We start from the raw sequence: 8255 nt of genomic DNA, 5'->3' as shown, positions 1-8255 counted from the left end.
TTTACAATTGTTACTTAAAGGGTCAACCCTGTTTATGAACTATTTTCAAAAAAAAGATACAATTGTTGTTTAAAATCTCATAAACATTATTGAGATATGATGCACCCTTATAATATTTCAAAAACATTTCTCTTTTTTTTTTTTACTGGATATTGTATAGAATACATTTTCAGATGAAAAATATTTGCTCCATGTGGACAATTCTGTGAAGACAGGTATTTTTTTTAATTATTAAGGTATGCACAGGTGAAATATTATCTTAGTTCCAAATGTTGGAATGTAAGGACTGTTTGTCTGTTACAAGAAGGATTTTTCCTTTTATGATTTATAGTTATTTCTACACATTGCCTAATTTGTCCGTAACAGAGTTGACAAACAATACCATAAAGACATCTGTTTTTTCATTAAAAGTAAAAAAAGGAAGTAACTTGTGTTTGGCAAGCAATGAATTATTAAAATTGAATATGTTTTCAATAAGATAATGGAAAGAATTTCTGTTAGTGAACAGTTTTTTTTTCTTAACTTTATGAAATGCCAAATGTATCTCCAATTATAGAATCACCCATGTATACTGCTGTCTACATAAAGAATTAAGGAAAATAAAGTTAAGAAAAGTAAAGAGTCCTAAGGACTGTTCCACAGGTGCATGTGCAAAAAGTATGGTTCATTGAGCAAGCATTAAAACATTGTTTAAATCCTTTCTGATAAAGATCTTTAAAGCTTATTTGGGTTTTACAAAATTACTTTTAAAATACAGTATTCTGAGAAATGGATATTTCTTTTTTTGCTGAGTTTATATTCATATGGTTACAGGTTTGGAACGACATGAGAAAAGGCCCGTTCACACGAAGAACGATAACTATAAAGATAAACTATAAAGATATTCGTGTCCACACACCATACAAAGAGTTCTGTTCATTGTAAGCGTGCTGCAGTTATGTAATCTGCAACTTTAAATACTCAAACTTTATAGTTATCGTTATAGCTAACGTCCTTGGTGTGAACAGGCCTTAGGTCATGTACATTCCATTACAGTTCAAAAAGCTCAAACACAAAACTGAAAGAGCTATATAGACAAATACATCTTGAGCCAAATTGTCCTGTAATTTTTCTCAGCTATATCTGGTGCTTCTTACTGTATGAGTGATGACGCTGGGTCAGCTGTCATGAGTTTTGGTGCGGGGTCTGAATCTGCCTAGTGTTAGTCTTTTCCTCCAGTGTGACTCGATCTGAGGCTGCTTGTTTAATTGCTGTGTAAATACAGCTGGAGAGATGGAGGACAGACTGCCACAAACTGAAACCATAGCAACAACAAATACCTGCCTTGGGATGGAGGAGGCTAATTTCTTAAGACAACAAATCATCTGAAGGTTTCAACCGCCTGAAGGGAAACTTTTTTAAATGTAACTTTATCAATACAAGCAATACGATGGTTTTGATAATTGTAGGTACATGAGAGGTTATGTTCAACATGGCATGCTATCATGTTACTACTCCAGTTTGGCTGGAAGCAGTTGTGGTTCCAGGGGTTGCATGCAGTCCTCTGTATACAACAACAGCCTTTAGCCATTACTCAATTCACAAACAGGGCTCATCTTGTTGCATTTCAAAACAAAATTGCATTTCCATTTCATTTCAAAATAAAAATGCCAGATGAACTGGATATCAACTGTGACCTAAATATCTCATTATGATGCATTATTTGATTAAACTGACAGTAATTAGGATATTTAAAAATGGATATAAACCAAAAATTTGAATAGAAAGTATTTTTCTCTAAGATAACTAGTTTAGCTTATAGTAAATTTCTATGCAGTGAAAGGTTATGTGGCTAAAATGTTTATCGTTGCATCCTATAAACTATTTCACATAATATTAGAATATTAATAATATTAATATTTTGAATTAATATTTAAATATTAATAACATTAATACTTAGAATGTAGTATGCAGTCCATTGTATATACTTTATAATATCCAGTAGGCAGTATGTTAGAACGATCAGTTATATAAATAATGCTAATAAATATTATGCAAGTTTTTCTTACAGTATGTAAAAAAAGTTATAATTAAATGAAAGTACATGTAAGGGCAAGTAAAATAAAAGTAAACGTTTCAGGCATTTCAATAAAAGCTATTTCTTTAATTCTGACCTTTCATGTTGCTTTCTAGTCGATAAAGCGTACTTTTTCTTTCAGTAAAAATTCTTAAGAAATAATAGATCATAATGATGACATGTGCTTAACCACAGTGTATAACTGGCTATAAAAAAGGGTATAACTGCTGCATACATTTTTTATTTATTTCTGCCATTACAATTAATCTCTCAAGTACAAAAATAGTAAAAAAAAAAAAAAGAGATGAGCATTCCCAGGGCAAAACAATTTATTTACACAATACCGAGTACAGGACTGACAGAATTTCAACACATCTGTGTCCTTATTAACAATGCATAGACAGATTAGCCTTCATTCAAGTCATCTCTTCAAAATGATTAAAATCCCTACTTCTATTTTGTTTTAACAGGACTGCGTTTGGATCTTGCTGTGAGTACAGTGTTTGTCTTGTACAGCCGAGCTCTGAGCTTGCCAAGGCTCATACTGGCTAAAATCTGTTCTCCGACTAAGCTTCATTAGTTCAGTTTGAGATGTAGTTGAATGTGCATTCTGAATGACATATGGAGGGGCTTGCGAGCTGTTCACAATAAAAAGTTGTGCTTGTGGGCAACAGGGTTGTGTGGCATTCAGAATCGAATTGAAAATGGCTTTTAAATTCTAGTTCAGTTCCTGAAAATGTGAATGTTGGCTTGTTTAAAAGTTCATGTTAATTGCCATAATCATCAAAGAAAAGGGAAAATAAGATCTCATTGCTAATGTTTCTTTTCATTCATTTGAAAAATCAGCTCAGAGCGCACGACACCTGCCTGTGCCTGCAGTCGAGCAGCGAGGGGCACGAGAGTGGCAGCACCAGGCAGAGCGGTTTCACCGTCCTCATGCTGTCCCTAAGAACTGCAGTCATTAGCCGCACAATTCAGCATCTCTGTAGGGGCCGCACTCCGCTCCACTGCATGCCTGCACAAATGAAATGACTTGCCGGTAATGGAATGGCTGATTTCACAGCACCGTGGCCGAAAACATGCAGCCTTCACACAGCCCGTCAAGGACAAATGCAGCTAAGAGATGCTAATGGTTTGCTTTGATGTTTGATGGATTTTATGAAGCAAGAAAGGAAAATCACAGTGATTACGGAATGGATTTTTAGCCCAATGAGACGCTAAGTGAGATATATTACCGTATAAATTCAATTTACCATGTGACAGTTTTGAAATCCCAGAATTCCTCTCTCACATATTGTTTGGACTCGGTGCATGTTTGGATTTCAAGGACGTGGGGAGGGCCGTGTTTTTGTTCTTACAGCATGTAGCCAATTTTTAGTTTTCTCTGCACAAAATGCCCAGAGCCATTTAGCATCTTGTTGTATGTGTATGTGAGGATGCACTTTATGATGGTGTGTTGGTTGTGGTTGATTTATGATTGGGTCTCCAGAGGGCCACAAAGTCAAGAAGCTGGTATCGGTACCATTAAAACATCTGAGTAAACAAAAAGAGTTTTATACAGGGACATTTCTGAACTAGTTTTTCTGTACATTGTATGGGGAGTTTGTTCAGTAAGTCCAATGCAATGACCTTTATCTGATTTTAGAAAAATAAATACCTTGGACATGGGATTTGGGAAAATGGTGGAATAACGTTTTTATATTTTATGTTTTTATTTTTTAAATTGCTTTATTGAAAAAAATGTTTAAAAATGATTCAACAGGAGTAATCTTCTTCTTCTTATTTTTAAATCAAATATTGAAATGAAAAATCTTATATAATGGTTTTTATATTAATGTGAGTTGGTTGTCAATTGTTGTTTTTCATTATTACTGTATGTCACTAGTATTTATTTATTTTTAGATACATTGATCCTGCCATGGAAATAGCCATAGATGCTGGTATGGCAATAAAAATGAACAACTTAATAGTTTTATTCAGCTAGGCCTCATTCAATTGATCAAAAGTATTTCTGATTTCTGAACGATCATGTGACAATGAAGACAGAAGTAATGACTGCCATCACAGGTATAAATGACATTTTAAAATATATTAATATGGCTAATTTAAAATCTTACTGACCACAAACGTTTGAACTGTAGTGCATATATTTATCTATAATATTATAAATGTGTATTTTGCTGGTGTGGTCAAAGACAAATTTCAACCATGGTTGATAATAAAGATGTATTGTATAGTATTGTATTGTATTCTCTAATATTATAAATGTTCTACATATTTGAGAACCCCGTTCTAGTCTTAGAAAAAAAAACAGTAAAAATTTCAGTAACACTTTAGAATAGGGAACACTTATTCACTATTAACTACGACTTTTCCCTCAATAAATTCCTAATTAGCTGCTTATTAATAGTTAGTAAGGTAGTTGTTAAGTTTAGGTATTGGGTAGGATTAGGGATGTAGAATAAGGCATTAATATGTGCTTAATTTGTACTAATAAATGGCTAATATTCTAGTAATATGCATGCTAATAAGCAACTAGTTAAGAGACCCTAAAATAAAGGTAACACTTTATTTCGATAGTCCACTTTAGACATTCTATTAACAGTAAGTAACTTTGCAACTACATGTCAACTAGCAGTTAGTAGAGTATTAGTAGACTGTCTGCTTAATATCTTCTAACACTTTCTTTGTCAACATTCTTCTAACCCTAAACCTACCCTGTCTACTCTGAGAGTTAGTAGACATGTAGTTGCAAATGAATGAGAATTAGTTGACATGTAGTTGACATGTAGTTACAAAGTTACTTATAGTTAGTAGAATGTCTAAAGTGGACTATCGAAATAAAGTGTAACCAAATAAAGTGTTACCAAAATTTCACTCCAGACATCATGATTAACCAGAGTTCCAAATCATTGCCCAACTCGCATGGTGCTGAACAGCTGTGTCAATTTGAGTGCCATGACTTTAATTCCAGACTAAGCTATCATCTTCCTTCCACTCATGCTTTCCAGATCGACTAACACACGACTGTCTTTCCTTGTGTCTGTATTAAGTGCTGAGGCCATGCGTTCTGATAGGTAGTGCCACGTATAGCCATATTTATTGTGACAGTTAAATTACAACCTTGTAGTGCAGTCATCCTTCACTTTGCACAGCTCCATATCTGGACTCAGAGTTCACACAAGCACATGCACACACTACCTCTCATGGTGGAGACTTTCCTTGTGATGCAATGCAATGAACTTTCCATGCGAGGCAGTGTTGTGTGGACGCTATGAAAATCATTTCCTTTATCAGTTTTATTTTCTAGCTAAAATTATGGAGGCATTTTGTGACGCAGAATGGGAAAATGTAATTGTATTTTTTAAAATAATAATTGCAACATTCTATTTCATAGTATTAAACTTTATATATCACAATTAAGACTATTTCTTGTATTTGTGACTTTATATCTAAATGTGCAACCGAAAGAAATTTTTCTCATATTGCGACTTTCTTGCAATTGTGACCTTACGTCTCATATACTGTATAATGTGCAACTTTAAATTCCATAATTATGACTGTTACTTGTAATTGAGACTCTATACAGTGCATTATTTCTAAATGTGCGAGTTCATTCGCGAAAATTTTTCTCATATTGTGCCACTTTATATTTCACAATTGCAACTATTTCTCATATTGTGCAACTTTTCTTCTCACAATTGTGCTCTTTTTTTATCAGTCAAAGATAAAGATTTTTTTTTGAGAATACTGTTTGCCAGCAATTTTGTCTTAACAAAATAAGATGAAAGATTTTTAAGATTAAACTTAGTTATTTGTGTTTTCTTAAACTTGTGCTTAATTTTAAAAATTCTTCTTAATCAGCTAAGAAAAACAAATTATTCAAGATATATTCGCTGATAATAAGTCCCTATCTTATGTCATTTTCTATAGTTAATATATGTTGTTTTTAAATATGTTTAAAATAAGTATGTGCAAGACTAGTTGACTAAACATGCTTCTAGTCAACATTGGACATTCTAGTCTTTATTTCTTTTTTTTTTTTGCACATTTGTTTTTCTTTTTTTCTTTCTTTCTTTTTTTTTTTTAACAAAGGCTATATTCAAATTATTGTCATGTTAATATTAAGTTTTAAAATGTACATCTTGAGTGGAAAACAAAATCATTTAATTCTACCTCAGATTTTCACTTTCTCTGTGTCACTCGCAGTGGACTCCGCTTGGAATACGAGCACTATGAATCTTTGAATTCCACAAATATTTTCAGTTTTTGTCTATGTTAGGCTTGCCTAGGCTTATTATATTAGTGGTTGTGAGGTACAATACCGGTATAAAATTTTATAACGTTTAAAGGGGAATCATTATAAATGAAACTTACTTGACAATAACAGAAACTTGAGAATCAGTTGAAATTAGTTCATTAATTACAATGAAATTAGTCATTGCGTGCATCCCTTGTACAGATTTTTACTGAAAAATAAGACAACAATATCTCATGACACTGGTCTTGGCTGTCCACAGAAGCATAAGTAAGCTCATAATTCCACTTCTCTTCACTCACTCTGTTCTCTCTCCCTCTCTCTCTGTCATTTCTTGCCCCTTTTAAATGTATTTACTTTCTAATGCTATTCTTTTAGAGAGACACTTCTATACTGGCTCCACAGAAGGTGGCATTTAATGGCTTATAGTCAGAGTATGCCTCTTAGACCCGCCGCTGATGCCTGAGTTTTAATGAACAAGACTCTGTTACTTACTGGCTGACGACTGATAAGTGCCACTGAGGGAAAAAAGTCAGAGGAGAGATGGGGATTTCAGTGTACAATCTGAGGAACAGTAGTGTAAAAAGTATAAACAGGTTAATGAAGTCGAATAGTGAGTAGAAAGAAGAAAACCCAGCGATTTAAAAGAAAAAAAAGAACATGGTTAGGGGAAGTTATTTAGAACCCGGTGAAAGGACCAACTACCACCGTGCACTGCAAAACCCCCGCACGTACTATAGAGACAAAAGGAACATCTGCTAGAAAAGAAACAGAAGAAAGAAAAAGCAGTTAAAAGAAACAGTCTTAGTTCTGCCCTCTCATTGGGAGAACTTCAGCATGTCATGATCCTTTTTCTAACCTTTAGCTAACAAGCCAGCATGGTAATCTTTCTCTTCCAGCCCAGATGGTATTGTGGGTAAATGGCTGGCACGAGGATGTGGGGATTTGTGTTTGTACTGTGCCTCGAAATGTGTCCTCGGATTGTCCCGACACGTACCAAGTGACACGTTGTCAAATGACTCGTCAGCTAAATTGAAATCCTCCCTTCTGATTTTTTTCTGATAATTTGAAGCAAACCTTCTTGACCCTTTTTCCGCTCAGAACAGATAAAGCAGATAAAGTCTTATGTTGTCAAGAAGCAATACTGCAATTTAGGACAAATAATCTTCTCTGACAAGCAGGAGCGGCAAACCACTTTAGCATTACTTTTTGATTATATATTTTTATATACGTGTATATAAATGTGTGTGTGTGTGTGTGAATATATATATATATATATATATATATATATATGCAGTCTTGCTTTCTTCAGTTCTTCAGTCTTATAAAGTTTTAATCACTGTTTATCATCATTGTAATTAGAAGAAAAAGTGAAAGTAATTATATTCTTGTTCTCTGTTGAGAAATAGATTTTTAATTATTCAGTTGAAACTTCGAAAACTAATCCTCTGTCATGGTTGCACTACTGTGAGGAGTGCGGAGTGAGGAATGAAGGAGACGAGGAGTACATCAATGGAGAGATTTTAATGAACTCAAGGGAACACGGAAAACACACGTAGCACTTGTACGAACAATACCGGACCAGGAACTCAAAACAGGAAGCACTTTAAATACACAACTTAATCAGGGGAAGATGAGACACATCTGGAATCAAATGAGAAACAATCAGGGAGCAGGAACAGGAAGAAAACCAAATAAGGGCAAGGAAGGCACATGGGGAGCAAAACACACACAAAACAAGGAACAAAGTCTGACATAACTCCCCCCTCCCGGAAGGTGCGTCCCGCACCGTATAACATCCAACGGGGAGGATGGGCGCTCTGGAGGCCTCTGGGAGCAGGGTTCCAAGACGGAAGGCCTCCAGGGCGGCACCCGTTCCGGGACCCATGGCGGATCTGGCAGTTCGGGGCACCATGGCGGAGCAGGCAGACTAGGAGGCCA

This window comes from Sinocyclocheilus rhinocerous, unplaced genomic scaffold (assembly GCF_001515625.1).
Source record: "Sinocyclocheilus rhinocerous isolate Xijiao unplaced genomic scaffold, SAMN03320098_v1.1 scaffold781, whole genome shotgun sequence".
Classification (NCBI taxonomy): Eukaryota; Metazoa; Chordata; class Actinopteri; order Cypriniformes; family Cyprinidae; genus Sinocyclocheilus; species Sinocyclocheilus rhinocerous.
Note: the sequence above shows the minus strand (reverse complement) of the source record.